We start from the raw sequence: 14,260 nt of genomic DNA, 5'->3' as shown, positions 1-14,260 counted from the left end.
TCCTAGGATGGAGCGATAGGTGGACTCAGTAAACAGGTGCAGCTATTTACTGAGATGGGGCGCCTGCAGCCCGGGTGGGAAGATCATGACTTGGGTAGAGGGTGGAAATCAAGCTCAGGCCCTGTTATTTCTGGAGCCACCCATGTGACGTCCTAGCAGGAAGAGGGGGCAGGCAGGTGGAGCTCGTGGGAAAGGAGGGGGCTACTGATGTAACTTCAGGAGCCTCTAGATTGTCAAGGGACTGGATGAGATCACACAGCCCACAGTCCAGGCAGCTCAACAGTGAACAATGGGAGGGAGCGAGGGCCCCTCGCTGCAGGTGTTGGGGGGGGACCTCGGCTCACGTCAGTCAAGGCTGCTAGAGAGAAGAGGCCCCTTAGAGGGAGGTGGAGCGAAATGGCCTCTGAGGAAGCCAGAGACCAGGGCCCCGGTGGTCTCGGGGCTGTGTGGAGGAGCCCGACATGCTGACTTTGTCTCCTTGTTGTACAGACCCTCCTTCCCAGCGGCACGTCCCCCACTGCCATCTGGCGGGGCCCAGAGACAGAGGCCCTGTGGTGGGGTGTGGGGCGGGAGCAGCCTCAGGGGTGATGGGGCTGTAATTTCAGCTGAGGGCAGGGCTCGTTAGTTTCAGTGCCACCTGGTACGAGGTTCTCCTTTCCCGCACCTCCCCCAGGTCTCTGTGGGCTGACGGCCCCACCCTTCCAAGGGCAGCCACTCTGCACCTCTCAGAGGGGGCCAGGCCCGGAGAGCTGCTGCCTGCCTACCGGGAAAGGCATTGAGTCAGGTGGCTCAGCATCCTGGGGTGGGGGTGGGGGGCGTAATTGGAGGGAGCTGCCAAGTTTAATTAGTGGTTGTGAAGCCCTGTTACCTGCACCTGAGAGGCCCCCCGGACTTTCATCTTCCCCACCAGCCTGGATGAAAGGGCCAGGGAGGGGCCAGGCATTAATAGTAATTATTAGTTTCGCCGATAAAGAGAAGGCACGGGATTATCACCAAGCCCAGCCCGTCCTCCCCTCTCTGTCTGCCTCTTCTCTCCTTCCTCCAGCTCTGTCTCCTTTTTTGCTGCTCTTGTCCTCCCCCCCCCCCTTCTCTTTCTCTTTTTCTCCGGGCTTTGCACTTCTATCTGCCCGTGCTTTGAGGCCTCCGGCTGCACCTGCCCCTGTGCGTCTCATCGGCTCTCCGTGTGGGGCTGTGTGGGGCACTGGGGTGTTTGGGGAGCAACCCTGTGCTTGTCCGGGTTGTAGAGGGAGGGTGGGAGGTGGTGAGGAGTGGGAGAGGGGTGTACTGGGATGTCTGCGTCCATTCATTCATTTATCCATTCACTGTTTTACAAACAGTTACTGAACACCTACTCTGTGCCGAGCCCCGGGTTGGGCCCTGGGTGTTCAGTCCTAAACAGGGAGCCCTGCCCTTGGGAGGATGACAGTAAACAGCTGACCACTACACGTGAGGTCTCGAGTATGATGCACACTAGGAAGGGACACCAGGAGACCTGATGGAGAGCTCCGCGGGCGCCCACTTTAGACGGAGGAGTGCTTTGGGGCTGAGAACTGACTGATGAGAAAAAGCCAGTCGTGGGAGAAGACGGGGAAAAAGGTCTGTGGCCGGGGAGACCAGCCTTTGCAAACGCCTTGAGGTGGGAAAACACTTGGAATGTGTGAGGATGTAAATGGAAAACAGGTGGCAGGAGGGGGCAGTGAGAGGGTGCGGAGGAGAGGAGTGGGGCGCCGCCTCTGTCGGCGGATGCTCGGTCGGAGGCTGTCCTGTTACCGTCTTGAAATGCTCATGTTTGGACAAGAGGTTCTGCATTTTTGTTTTGTGCTGAGCCCCATAAACTATGCAGCTGTCCCTGTTGGGGGGTCAGCAAAAGAAGCAAATGTCTGTGCAGAAACATGAGGGCCTCTTAGCTGGTGTTTGGTGAGGGAGGGAGGGAGGAAGGGAGGGGAAGGAATCTCTGTATGGGGTCATCTGTGAAGCTGTCACAGGGCCACATTGACCTAGACCAGGGACTGCTGTTACGTACGTGTAGAGGGCACACAGACAGACGTGGCCCCCACGTGCCCAAAGCCCTGCATGGCCTGCTGTCTGGGGAGCTCCCAGCGGTTGTGTTCCCTGGGCCTGAAGCAGCTCCATGAACAGGGGGGCAAAGCCAGGCTCACCCCGGTTCCACTTCAGGAAACGCCGTGACCCTTGCACCCCAGGGGGAGGTGACCCTGTCTTGCCTGTAAGACCTGAGGCTTTGGAGTCAGACAGGCTGAGTTCCGATTTGGCTTTGACCCTCTGCGAACGCTGATAATGGACTCGGAAGACGGCGTGCTTCTCTGTGCCTCAGTTCCCTGTCCGCGATGTGGGCTGTACTGCTGAGGGTTGCTGCAGTCGTGAGAGGAAAGCTCTTGGCAGAGTCAGAGCTTGGTAAATATTTTCAGTAATATTTGTACTTATTATGATAATGATAAATATCTGGAAGCTGATGTAAACATTTGCCTCTGCCTCCAAATGTCTGCAGAATCAGGAACAAGTCCCTTAACCCTCCTGGGCCTCAGTTTCCTTTTCTATTAAGTTGGGTGATGACAGTGGAACTGTTGCTGAGCAGGGTGGTTGGGATGACCTCACGCCATCACTGTGGAGCTTGTTGTAAACTGATGTCGGTCACTGGCACGTCGCCGACCCCCCGTCTCCCACATCTGGGGGCAGGATGTCTCCAAATCTGCCCAGCGGGAGAGGAAAGCACCTTTGGTTCTTGGCAGGGCACAGCCCTGAGTTGTTGTTGCTAGAAGGTCTGCCTGGGAATGAAGTTCAAGTTTAAGGTCAGTAGTTGGACAAGGAAGAGGAAGGTCCAGAAGTGGAGGCAGGGGAGGGGGGGGATGAGCTGAGAGAGGACAAAGGATCTGGAGCCCTTGCTTCCTTCCCCCCTCTGGGCAGGAAACACCCAGAAAATAGTGATAATTAGTCTCTGACAAAGGACCCAAGCAACAGTCTTGAGTGGGCAGAGCCCCCACTTCATCCGATTGACAGGAACCTCCAAACCCCACAGGACACCCTGAGCAGCGCCAGCGGCAGCCTGGGTGCGGGGAGCTCCTTCCGGACAGGAGTCCTGGCCCTTCCCCAGGGAGGCCCATGCGCCCTGGGGACAGGATGGCAGCTCCACCTCTAGGCATGGCTGCCGACCAGCAGCTTAGCCTCACTGTGCCTCAGTTTCCTCATCTGGAACACAGGGTAATAGTCACCCATTCTCAGAGTGCTACTGGGAGAACTCCGTGCTCTAAGGTTCTGAGCAAAGCCTGGGGCCGTGCAGTGAGTCGAGGTGGTCTGCCAGATCTCCTGACAGAACAGTCCAAAGCTGCCCCCTGCATTGTGCTGTGTTTTGGGCTGGCAACAATCATCCATTCATTTATTTAATCAATAAGTATTTATGGACCATATTTATGGCAGCAAAGGGTAGCAACTGGGAGGGCCTGGGTCTGGTTGGTTCCTGGAGGGGCATTTGAGAGAGAACTAACACTTATTCAGCACCGGCTATGGGCTTAGCGTGTGTACACGCCAACCCCCCTGCCCTGGAGGTGGGCATCCGCCAGTCACCGGAGGAGGGAACCCAGGCCAGGTCATGGACACAAGATCACACGGCTGGTGAGGACCCACCCTGGGACTCGAACCCAGGCCGCCTCACTCCCAAGTTTGTGCTTTTCCAAATCTGGATTCGGGGTCTGCCTTCGTGCTGCCCCGCACCCCGCCTACTTTGGCAGAGCCAGATCCTAGAAACCAAAGGTCCGGCTGTTTTCTGCTGCCTTCTAGCAGGATCTCTGTCATTTCCTCCCTTCTTTGGACCGCTCAGAGCAGCCTTGGGGCTTTCCCCAGCGGGGAAACCCAGCCTGGAAAGAGCTCGGCTTGGAAAAAGCATGACTGCAGGTGACTCCTGATGTTTGTCTCCTTGGCTGCAGAGTATCTGCGTGCTGCGGGCAGAGCAAGGTGGGGGCTCTCTGGGCGGGTGCCCAGCCAGTGGTTCCACAGGGGTCTTTCTCTGGCTCTGTTGTCTGAGACAGGTCATAGCCCCACTTTGGGCCTCAGTTTCCCTGCCTGCAAAGAGTGGAAGAGTAACAAAGCGGGGGTGCCAGCCTCTGCACGGCATTTGGGCCGCAGGGTTACGTGCCTTGGGAAAGTCCTCCTGCCCACCTTTCCTGTTGGGCTCTGAGGATGAGATGGAACTGTGGCTACAAAAGGACTTTGCAATGGAATACAGGGCTGGATGATGGAGCAGACACAGGCGCTGGGCATTGCTGACTGAGACCTTTCCCATCCCACGCCAGCTTCCGCCTCACCCAGACTCTGTCCTGTGCTCCAGCCCCTGCTCTCCAGACCCTCTGCAGGACCTGTGCGCATGGGCCAGGGGGAGCCCAGGGCGAGGTTGGAACCAGGAGGTCCCTGGGCCTGGAATGAGCACCCCAAGCCCAAGAAGTCAGCCACCTGAATATAACGCTGTGGGGTGGGGCCTCCCCACAGCCTCCCTGACGTTCTGCCCTGCTGGGTCTGCAGCTTGACTTTTCCTGAAAATGAAAGCAGAGACGGGAGATGGAGTGTAGGATTAGGGAGAGGGGAACCATGGCTGACGGGCACCTTGTGCCTGGCTTAGGAAATGCCTTCTGCTTTCCCATCTGAACCATTTGGGGCATGTATCAGAGGACCACGGAGAGACTTCTGGCCTTCCCAGCCCCAGACAGTGGGTCTCTGGCTTCTGCCCTCCCCAGGCCTGACTTCTGCTCTCCAGGCTGCAGCCTCAAGCAAACGGGAGACTATTTCCACCCTCCAGGGATTCCACATGGGGTTTTAATCACACTCCCCAGCTCCATCTGCTGCAGCCGTCCCCAGGGGCTCTCCGGAGTGGACAGAAACCAGGAGGGGGAGGCAGGGGCACGCCCTCCCCAGGAGGACTCAGAGGCAGGAACTGCACTTCTGGCCTGTGCGCTCAGATGGAGAGATGACGAGCTGGAGGGATGGCTGGAGAGACCAGCGCCCTGGGCGCACGGGCACGCCCACCCTGCTTCTGCGGACTGGGCCGGACGGTGCAGGCAGCGGAGGGGACAGCTCCTTGCTCCCTCACCCACCAGGGGCTCTGCATGGGCCTCGTTTCTTTCCACACACGGGCGTGTCAGGGGAAGCCCCCTTTTTTAAGATTTTATTTATTTATCTTTAGAGGGGAAGGGAAGGAGAGAGGGAGAGAAGCATCAATGTATGGTTGCCTTTTGTGTGTCCCCTGCTGGGAACTGGCCTGCAGGGAACCAGCCTGCAACCCAGGCATGTGCCCTGACTGGGAATCGAACCGTGATCGTGTGGTTCGCAGGCCCACACTCAATCCACTGAGCTACACCAGCCAGGGCTCTGGGAGACATTTTAATCCGGTGGAATCTCAGTTGTAGCATTACAGAACTTTCATCCACCGCAGAATTCTAGAACCTCAGAGGCTCAGCTTCCTAGAATTTGAGAAAAGTGAGTCATTGACTTGAGTTTTCCAAACTCGGGGCAGCACTGCACCCACTTGCCACTGTGGCCGCCGAGCACCTGCAGTGCAATCAGTCTGAGCTGAGATGTGCTGCGAGTATAAAACACAGAGAGGGTTTGGAGGGCTCGGTCCAAAAGGAAGAATTTAAAACATCTCATTAATAAGTTCTTTATGTTATTACATGTCCAAATGATAGTATTTGGGGTACCCCGAGCAGTGCTGACCAGCCTCTGCCTGCCCCTTCCCTTCCCAGGTTGCCACTTGGTGGAGAGCTCACTGTCCCTGAAGCTCCTGGGCTTTTGGATGGCTAGCGTTTCCCTGAGTCGGGTAGGACCCACTCCCCACGGCTTCTTTCAACCTCATGGGTGGCCTGCTGAGCACTTTGCAGGCCCCTCGCCGCCTCTGTGAGCAAATCCACATCTGCCCCATGAAAGGTGGGAGTCTGGTCCTGCAGGCTGCAGGGCCCATCTTGACACCTATTCTTGTAGGTGGGCTTCGGGAAACCCTCCCCCAGCAGGGACCCTCAGATGCAGATGACCTCGGCTTCCCCACCCCTGAGCAGAACTGTTCCGATAACGGGTTGAGGGGCCTTCCAGCGTCTCCCAGTTTGTAAGTTAGCCTGTCTGTCCACCTGGGTAAGTGGCCTGTGCTCATGGCCTGTCGGCCTCGCTCTGTTTCCAGCTCCACAAAGATGCGTGATGGGTGACCACAGTGGCTAGAACTTGAGGTGACACAGGAATCAGGAGGGGGATTAAAGGGGCCCCAAATCTGCCTGGGAAATGCTTTTTTCCAGTTTTCGGAGACTTTAGGGAGGAAGAAGGAAGAGGCCTTCTCGCTGACTGAGTGCCAAGTGGCAGTGACTCACTCAGAGGGCCTCAGAATTTCAGAGAAGGAAGACCAGGGGCCAGTCAGGGAAGGCTTCCTGGAGGAGATGTGGCTGGAGCTGGGACTTCAAGGAAAGGGGGCTGCGAGACTTGTGAAAATGTGGAGGTGAGTGCATTCTGGGCAGAGGTGGGTGCTGGGCACCCATGGCACGTACCCAGGCCTCGAGAGCCCCAGGCTGTCTGGAGTAGAGGGGTCAGAGGTGACAGGTCTGTGAGGGTGGGTCATCTGGCTGAGGACGGCCTGGGAGTTAGCCTCCGTGTGTGTGTGTGTGTGTGTGTGTGTGTGTGTGTGTGTGTGTGCGTGCGGTGGGGGGGTGTTGAGATGAACCCCGGGGAGCTGCAGAGAGAGGTGTTGGGCAAGATGACAGTAACAACTATAGCTATGCCAGGCATGGCACTGAGTGGCTTCCTAATATTTAATCTTCTCAACAACACTTTGAGGGAGGTACTATTATCCCCACTCTACAAACAAGCAATTGAAGCCAAGTTATGAGACTGTAAGTGAGGGCTGACCGTAGATTCCGACACAGGACGGATGGTCTGGCTCCAAAGTACTTGTTTAAAAACAAGTTTATTTATTAACACGAGAGAGAGATGGGAGATTTGTCGTTCCACTTACTTGCGCATTCATTGGATGACTCTTGTGTGTGCTCTGCCTGGGGATGGAGCCCACGACCTTGGCGTATTGGGACGACCCTCTAACCTACCACAAAGCTCTAACCACTAAATGGAGGGTGGTGGGTGGGGGTGAGCAGAGGCCCCGCTTACGAGTGGATCAGTGCAGCTGTGCCCTGTGTGTGGGGGTGTAACCCTGCCAGTTCCCCCACACCTCCCTCTCCCAACCTCAGCTACAGGTGGGTGTGAATGGAGGACCTTGGAATGATAAGAATCTCCATGCCTGTTGGAGCAAATAACCCCAGACAGAGTCTGGCCACCTGGCCAAGATCCCAGAGCCAACACTGGAATCAACACTCTGCCCCTCCCTGCCCCCCATGCTGGCACATCTGCAAGGGCTCAGGAATGGTGTTGAGACTTGACCCTGTGGGCCTCGCCGTACTGGTGCCACCTCTTTCTCAGCTTCTGATGCACACACGCGGCTGGGCAGTGGGGAGAGTGACAGGCAGGAGCCTCCCCGGTGGTCCCAGCGCAGCCACGACACCAGCGACGGGGGCAGGCCCCTGCTCCTGCTCCCCGCTCCCTGGGCCTCAGTTGCTTCATTTCTGTAAGGAGGTGGATTGAATTATTTAAGGAATCCTAAACTAAGACAAAAGGAGGCCCGCCCAGGAGAATAATGCAAACCAACAAAGTGGACCGGGAGAGTGTGTGTGGAGTGGTGGCCACGGAGAACTGGGCAGCAACGCCCCCAGACCAGGTGACCTTGACCATCGTCCCCGCTTCACTGGACCTGTGCTATGGAGGCACCGGGACCCTGAGCCTCAGTTTCTTTAACTAGAAAGTGGGAATTTTTATGTCTACCTCCTACCCCAGGGACTGGTGAGAATGAACTAAAATAATCAGTGGAAATCTTGTGGAGAAATCCCACCCTCTCTTTAAATTAATATAATCTTTTGCTTTGAACGCTATGAAAAGTATTCACTCCAGGTGATCGAGTGAAAGGGAACTGAACAATGAGCAGGACAGAGAGCGGAGGAGTGGCTGGGATGAGGCCTGGGTGGGGGCGAGGTCAGAGCAGAGGTTTGGGAAAGTTCGCCCAGCTCTGGGCCTGGGCACCTGTTGCCCCGTGGGGGCTGAACTTGGCCCAGCCCCGAGTTGCCCTCAGAGGACTTTGAGCTGATTTCTGTTGCAGCATTTAGAGACCACACATGCTTCTGAGTGTTTTTCTTTGCTGGGTTGTAATTGGAGCATCACAATGAACACCGTAAAAAAAGGGAAATTAAGCAATTTACATTTGTTTACAAAAGCCATTATCTCCTGGGTGTGAGGATTCTAAAGATCTTTCACTCCCCCTGCCCTGTTCTCTAGGTCAAGTTGAACCCTCCAGAGACTCGGAAAAATGTGGCCAGATGGTCCAAAAAAATGTTTAGCACAGCTCGGCTCCTTTGCAAGCTGAGGGTATCTCCCACAGTTTGGCCGAAGCTCCATATCCTCATTTTTAAAACAGAGTGAGTCCTGGCTGCTGTGGCTCAGTGGACTGCATGCTGTCTGTCCTATGAACTGAAAGCTCACTGGTTCGATTCCTAGTTAGGGCACATGCCTGGGTTTTGGGCCAGGTCTCTGGTTCGGGGCGTGTGAAAGGCAACCAATCCATGTTTCTTTCACACATTGATGTTTCTCTCCCTCTCTTTCTCCCTCCCTTCCCCCTCTCTAAAAATAAATAAATAAATAAATCATTTTTTTAAATGTGGTGAAATTCTCTACTGTGTCTACCTCTCAGGACTGCTGTGGGGCCCCAGGAATTAGTTTACAGAATGGGAAGACGCTTTACAAAAAAACAAAACAAGACAGGAAAACTGCCACAGGGGGCAGGGGCTGTGCCAGAGGAGTGTCTGGCCCAGTGGCGGCTCCGGGGAGTCAGGGATGGTCAGGGGAAGGTGTGGCCGCATCCTCAGACCCTGCCTCTGCGACAGGAGCCTGGCCGCGGAGCGGACCGCTGTGGAGACCAGCTGCCCGTGCTCCTTGAACAGCAGCGGCCTTCGCCACAACAGGCGTCACGGGAGAGAAGGGTGGGGACAGAGCCCCATGGAAATGAGGGGCGGAGCCCAGACCCGGGCAGACCCACGGTGTGTGTGTGGGGGGGGTGACACAGACAGTGAGAAGAACGTGGTCCTTCGGTTGTGGATAGATCTGGATTTGAGGCCATCTCTACCACTCCCGCCGGGGTGACCTGGGGGCAGTTGCTTGGCCTCTCCGAGCTTCGTGCTCTCTGAACCGCCGAGCAGCGAGTGGAAGGCGTGTGCCGTGCACCCGAGTCAGTAACCAATTACTGCTCGTTGCTCCTGTCCCCCGCCTCACAGTCTCCGGCTGGTTTCCAGAACATTTTTTTTTTTTTAGATTTTATTTATTTATCTTTAGAGGGGAAGGGAAGGAGAAAGGGAAAGAAATATCAATGTATGGTTGTCTCTCATGTGTCCCTGTCTGGGAACTGGCCCACAACCCAGGCATGTGCCCTGACTGGGAATCGAACTGTGATCCTCTGGTTCACAGGCCCACACTCAATCCACTGAGCTACACCAGCCAGGGCTCCAGAACACTTTATATTCATTGTTTCTCAGAAGCATGAATTACCATCCCATTTCACGGATTTTCTCCTTTATCAGAACTTTGCTTCAAGTTCTGCTAGAAGCAAACAGCCCTGGCCTTGGAAGGATTTGCTGTGTGTGAAGGGGGGGCAGGGAGGAAACTGTTACACTTTGTGGTCAGTGCTGTAATTACGGTGGCCGTGTTATCCAACCACAAATCAAGTCACATGCCCTGACAGAGGCTATTTTTCTACCTCCACTGAAGACCAACATGAAATCATGTTGAGTTACACATTCATTGGATCACCTTTCACTTTTCTAAAGAAGCAAATGACATGAAATTTGAATTGTCCTTGACAAATCCCACTATAGTCCCAGAAAATCACTCCTGACTGGGGTCCGTACAGCAGGAGCAGGAAGACTTCCTGGAGGAAGTGCTGCTTCAGCGGGCCCTTGAAGGCTGACCAGGTCTCTAGGCAGAGAAAGTGGGTGGCCTGGATGCCCTTGGGAGAAGACCTTCCCTTCTTGCACTCAGGGACCCCGGGATGCTGGCTGAAATGGGCAGCGGTATTTGGTTTCCATTACGTTTCACTTTCATTGCTCTGAAGACCTCCTGGGAAACAAAATTGTTACGGACCTTCTAACCACATATCGTATTGTATCTTCTGATTCATTTACATGGCAGACGATACATTCCTGAGCACAGGGGCCTTGTTCACTTCTCGTTCATCTCTGTGCCCCTCTACTCCCTGCCAGCCAAGGATGGTGTGAGGAACAGTGTGAGAGAGAAACTAACCAACGTCGAAGGAACAAACAAATGAAGTACCACTGGTGGGTACTGCGCAGGGACACAGTGTCCTCTGTGCTCTGATAACTCTATGAACTTCGGTTGCACCTGCTTAGGCAGTTAGTACGTGCGGGTCGCTACCCTGTGCCTGGAGCTGAGAAATGTGCCGCCCCCGCCCCCACTGCAGAGTGTGCATTCTAGAGAGACGGGCAGGTGACAAGTAACTCCAGGGGTGATGATAAATAGACCAGGAATCATAGTCTGGATTAGGGGTGTAAGGAAAGCAGCAGGAGGAAATGAAATTTAACTTGATCCCCAAAGGGTCACAATTAACCACTTAGTGTCTAAGCGGCAAAGCCGGCATTCAAACCCAGGCTTATCGTGTGCTTATCACGTGACGGACACCACACCGAGGACTTTATATATTCAGCTCATGTAATTCTCACAACAGCCCTCTGAAGTACACACTACTGCTACCCCTGCTTTGGAGATGAGGAAACTGAGCGCAGAAAGGTGGAAAACTGGCCTAAGGTCACACAGCTTGGAAGGGGTAAAGCCAGCACTCAAACCCAGGCAGCCTGGCTTGAGTCCACACTCAGGGAGGAACTAAGTAAAGGTGAAGCGGGGGGACCAATTCGGACAAGACAGTAGACTGCGTGACAAGGCAGGGAACTCACCTCAGAGCAGTAGGAAGCTGTTGGTGGTTTTAAGTAGGAATTGGGTGCGAGGAGATTGCTTCGGAACGACACAGCAGGAGGCGGGGAGAGTGTTTAAGAGGCCGTTAAGACAAGACATTAATACAAGGCAGAGACAAGATGGTGGCTTGGACTAGGGTGGCAGGGATGGAGAACTGAGGGTGGGTTAGGGAGAAAGCTGGAGGCTGAACCAGTGGGACTGGCTCGTGAATGGGTGGTTTGGGGACAAGGGGCTGGTGTCGGATTTCTGAATTGAGCTCACAGGAATGAATGGGTGGACCACGAGTCCAGCCTTTGACTTGTGAAGCCGGAGAAAGGTGTCCTGGGACGGCCAAGGGAGTGTTCAGTGGGCAGGGGGAGGCCATTTAGGGCTGAGGAGGGGTTTGGGCAGCGGTGATTGTCAGCACAGAGAAGGTCCCCAAAGTTCTGGGAGATGTGGGTGGGTCCTGAGAGGGAGGAGGAGCAGGACAGCCTTCCCGGAGTCTCCCAGGGTGTGGTTAGATACGCGAGTCCTCAGCCTCACTGCGACCCACGGAGGCCTTCCCTGGGGGTGGGGGACACTTGGCCTTGCCTCCTTCCAGGCCTTCCGGGTGACGGTGAGCTGGAGGGCCTTGAATCCAGCTTGGTGAGCAGCAGCTCTGAAAACCTGAAGAAAATAGAATCATGAGTGATGGGGGTCACAGCAACTCACAGATGCTCCCCCAAAGCAGTGAATCTGCAGCTCACATGGCAAGATGCAGTCTCTCACTCAGCTCAGGGCACCTTCCTTCCCTGCTTCCTTCCTACAGTGTGGCTCTTACCCCTTCCTTCACCTGCTACCAACCTTCTCCCTCCAACAGGCCCTCAGGTAATGTGCCATCTGTGGAGCTCCTCACACAAGGTCACTTGTCACCTGCTCCTACCCCTTCTCTCCAGTTTTCTTGATCATTCTTTCTGCTTCCTCCGCTCATCTCCCCATGCCCCCTGCCTGCCGCCCATGCAACACTCAGCTTTTCCAGAGTGCTTTCCACATGGCCTTTGTTCAGGTTGTCCCTGGTGCTGAGAATGTCCATCTCCCTACCCCAATCACCCCACCCATTCCTCTTGATCCAGGTCAGAGGCCGCCTTCCCCCAAAGCTTCCTCATTCTGCTTTCCTCTTGCTGTGGGCTACAGCACTTGCCCTAGGTGTCCCTAGCCCACCTTCAGCTCTGATAGCTTTTGGACACAGGGAGGGACATGCAGAGCATCTCCAAACCCACATCTCTTTACGCCTTGCATCTCCTTGCCAGGAGCACAGTGCCTGGCACAGAGAAGATGCTCCAGGGGCCTCCTGGGGATGGAAACGGTCTTCCACACCAGAGATTTGCATGAGTAAGATTCCAGGGACTTCTTGAGGCTGCCTAAGATTCAGACCACGTTCAAGGATCTGAGGTCACAGACCACAGGAACATACATCATAAGGAAAAATTTGCCAGTGGGTGCTGATTTCCCTGGTCATCTTGCAGGTGTGCTGGGAGTGTGTGCTAGGAAGTCACAAACCTATCTTTGAGCAGGGCCTGCACTTGAGGCTGTGGCCGCCACCATTAGGTTTGGTTCTGTCTGATTATGCTCCACCCAAAGCTGTCACATGAACGCGTCTGGGAGTTAGAAGCCTGGTTCCGCTCTCCGGCCTCTTTCCTCCCCTGAGACATTCATCTGGCTGAAAAGCCTTTCCTCTCACCGAAAGGAGGTTGCATTTGAGGGGGACCAGGATGAGTCTGTCCTGCTTTCGGGGTCAGATGTGGCTTCTCTACCTCTCTTTGCTCTGTTCTGTTCATGTTTTTGAGCTTTGCTCCTCCAGTTAGATGATCTTGAGCCTCTGAAGGTCTTTGACACCAATGCGCTGTTTTCCAGATTTGCCCAGCCTCATCTTGGACCCATCTGGAAGCAGTATCTCTGGGGGAGGGGCCTGGTAATCTGCATACTAGCAAGCTCCTTCAGGCTCACTAATTAAATTCCTCCTTCCCCCCATTTGTAGGCTGCCTCAGTGATCGGAAGAAGTCCCTGCCTGGAGCAGTCAGCTCCGAGCGTAGGCCGGGGCTCTCACTGTGCATGAGGCTCCCAGAAATCTTGATCTGGGGCTCTGGGCCTCCTGGTCCCCATCCGTTTGGTGAGGATGAGCACTGCGATGCTGCCCTTGCAGGGTGGTGGAGGTGGTTGAAATGACACTGTGGGTGGGAAACTGAGGCTCACTGGCAGAAGAAATTTGCACAAGGTCACCTGCTGCTATGTGCCGGGCTCTGGGGACTCATCTGGGAACAAGTTGTTGGGAGAGATGACATTTTAGTATACAATGAAAGCAGTAAATGAACCAAATAATAAAGGAAATAAGGGGGTTTTCTGTTGGGGCAAAGGTGGGGAGGGGGCGCCTGGAAGGCCTGCCCCGGAGGGGTCACACCAGCAGAGGCCTGGATGGTGGGAGCCTTGGTGGGCCGTCCTAAGCCCATTGAGGGCAGAGCCGGGAGGCCCCCCGGGGCCTGGCCAGGGCTCTCCCAGGGCCTGGGGAGGCGCGGTGGGCGCGGGTCTTTGTTTCCTGGTTCTCTCTGAAGCCTCTCCGACCCCCGAGCGCTGTTCCCTCTTTGACCCTGAATAACTTGTTGGTTTCCCCCGGGCTTTGTTTCCTGGGGTCACCACCTCCGGGACGCCCGGCAGCAGCTCCCAGCCCTCACGGGTCGCGCATCTGACACCCCCCTCCCGCCCCGGGGCTCTCGCCGCGCCCCCGCCCCCTACCCGCTCCGAGACAGGGGTCAAAGGCAGTCTGTGTCACGTGGTCGCCGAGCAGCACCGAATCGGCCGGGAGAGCCGAGGGAGAATTCGGGTGGAAGCCGAGAAATCCAGCCCGGATAGCAGCGTGGGGTCCCGCCCCGGCCCCTGCCCTGGGGCTGTCGCCGCACGCCCGCCGGCAGCCGGGGCCTCTCGGGCCGATCTCCGGCCCGCACCCACGCCCCGTCACGGGATCGAGCCCCGCTCCCACGGCCGCGATCGGGGAGGCAGGCGCCGGGCCGCAGCGGGTACGGGGACTTGGGTTAGGGGGGTTCCCCCGAGCGCGGGCTCGCCGGTCTGCGCTCCGCGGGCCCAGGGGGGGCGAGGGAGCTCGCCTCAACTTCCAGGCTGAAGGGAGACCCCCACCCCGCCGCGGCGGGAGGAGGGGAAGGCTGCAGGCTGCCCCTGCGCCGCCGGG

At 56.0% G+C, this 14,260-nt stretch overlaps 1 protein-coding gene and 1 long non-coding RNA gene across 4 annotated transcripts in view; one reads left to right on the top strand and one right to left on the bottom strand.

The window, feature by feature from the left end:
- Positions 1-6,970: 6,970 nt before the first annotated feature.
- On the bottom strand, positions 6,971-13,898 carry LOC119061382 (uncharacterized). Its single transcript, XR_008391751.1, has 4 exons — positions 13,810-13,898; positions 12,761-13,331; positions 11,043-11,706; positions 6,971-7,598 (listed from the first exon to the last, which is right to left on the bottom strand). It is a non-coding gene; the product is annotated as an uncharacterized LOC119061382 (long non-coding RNA).
- Positions 13,897-14,260, top strand: part of NDST1 (N-deacetylase and N-sulfotransferase 1) — a 58,649-nt gene continuing 58,285 nt past the window's right edge. For all 3 annotated transcript variants that reach the window (XM_037161923.2, XM_037161924.2, XM_037161920.2), the window contains exon 1: positions 13,897-14,090. The gene's annotated coding sequence lies outside the window, so the exon portion shown is untranslated. The remainder of the gene's footprint in view (positions 14,091-14,260) is intronic.

The sequence above is a fragment of the Artibeus jamaicensis genome, unplaced genomic scaffold, assembly GCF_021234435.1.
Source record: "Artibeus jamaicensis isolate MK-2021 breed Jamaican fruit bat unplaced genomic scaffold, CSHL_Jam_final contig_432, whole genome shotgun sequence".
Taxonomy (NCBI): Eukaryota; Metazoa; Chordata; class Mammalia; order Chiroptera; family Phyllostomidae; genus Artibeus; species Artibeus jamaicensis.
This window is presented reverse-complemented; position numbering and strand designations above follow the sequence as displayed.